Genomic DNA, 1,201 nt, shown 5'->3' on the forward strand with positions numbered 1-1,201 from the left:
TGCGCGGGGCAGGAGCAGAGACAGCCTCTGCCATGGGCCAGGGGTGGGCGATTGCGGGCTTATATATGTGCCCTGGCCCCCTGCACACAATGGAGGGGTCAGGCAGTGTGGCCTTATATGGTGTGTCCTGGCCCCCTGCACACAATGGAGGGGTGCGACAGTATGGCCTTATATGGGATGTCCTCCCCCCTCCCAACCACAATGGAGGGGTGGGGCATAATGGCCTTTGTGTTGGGTTGACCTTGGCTGGCCCCATGGTGCCCACCCAGCCGCTCTATCACTCCCCTCCTCAGCGGGACGGGGGAAAGAACATAAGATGAAAAAGGACTTGTGGGCCGAGAGAAAGGCAGTTTAATAAAGAAAAGCAAAGGCCGCACACGGAAGCAAAGGAAAACAAAAAGATTTCTTCTCTACTTCCCATCTGCAGGCGATGTCCAGCCACTGCCTGGGAAGTAGGGCCTCGGTAGGCATAGCGGTTGCTCCGGAAGACAAATGCCTTAATGACGAACGCCCCCTCCCCTCCTCCTTTCTCTCAGCTTTTATTGCTGAGCACAACGTCACATGGTATGGAATATCCCTTTGGTCACTTTGGGTCAGCGGTCCTGGCTATGTCCCCTCCCAACCTCTTGCCCGCAGCCAGCCTACTAGTCTTCTGGGAGTGGGGGGGGATGTTGGAGAGACAGCCTTGATGCTGTGGGAGCACTTCTCAGCAGTAGCCCAAATACTGGTGTGTTCTCAACACCTTCCTAGCTACAAAGCACAGCACTATGAGGGTGGCTATGAGGAAAGTTAACTCCATCCCAGCCAGACCCAATACAATCTCTACCCCGTATTCCATACCATTTGCACCAGGCTCAGGTCCCACGTAATTTAATACTCATACATCTTCTAACCATCCCTTCGTATCTAATTCTCATTACTGAAATCCCTTCTTACCAACACAAGTTATACCATATACTTGAACATCTTTATACCCAATGTAACAGGTTTATACATTCTCGTTAACTACTGTCTATCCCCTGTCCCTTACAGATAGATAATCTCCTGTTCCAGGGGCTTCCTTCACTCCTCCAAATGTTCGTAAGAACAGGCCATGACTTGGGGCCCATCTGTCAAGATGGGTGCTCAGGACAGGAGAAGCAGCATGTTCGAATGTTGGGTGCCAACACCAGCTGGGTTTGGGTCATTGTTGCACTCGTCT

This window comes from Pygoscelis adeliae, unplaced genomic scaffold, assembly GCF_000699105.1.
Source record: "Pygoscelis adeliae isolate BGI_AS28 unplaced genomic scaffold, ASM69910v1 Scaffold103, whole genome shotgun sequence".
NCBI lineage: Eukaryota > Metazoa > Chordata > Aves > Sphenisciformes > Spheniscidae > Pygoscelis > Pygoscelis adeliae.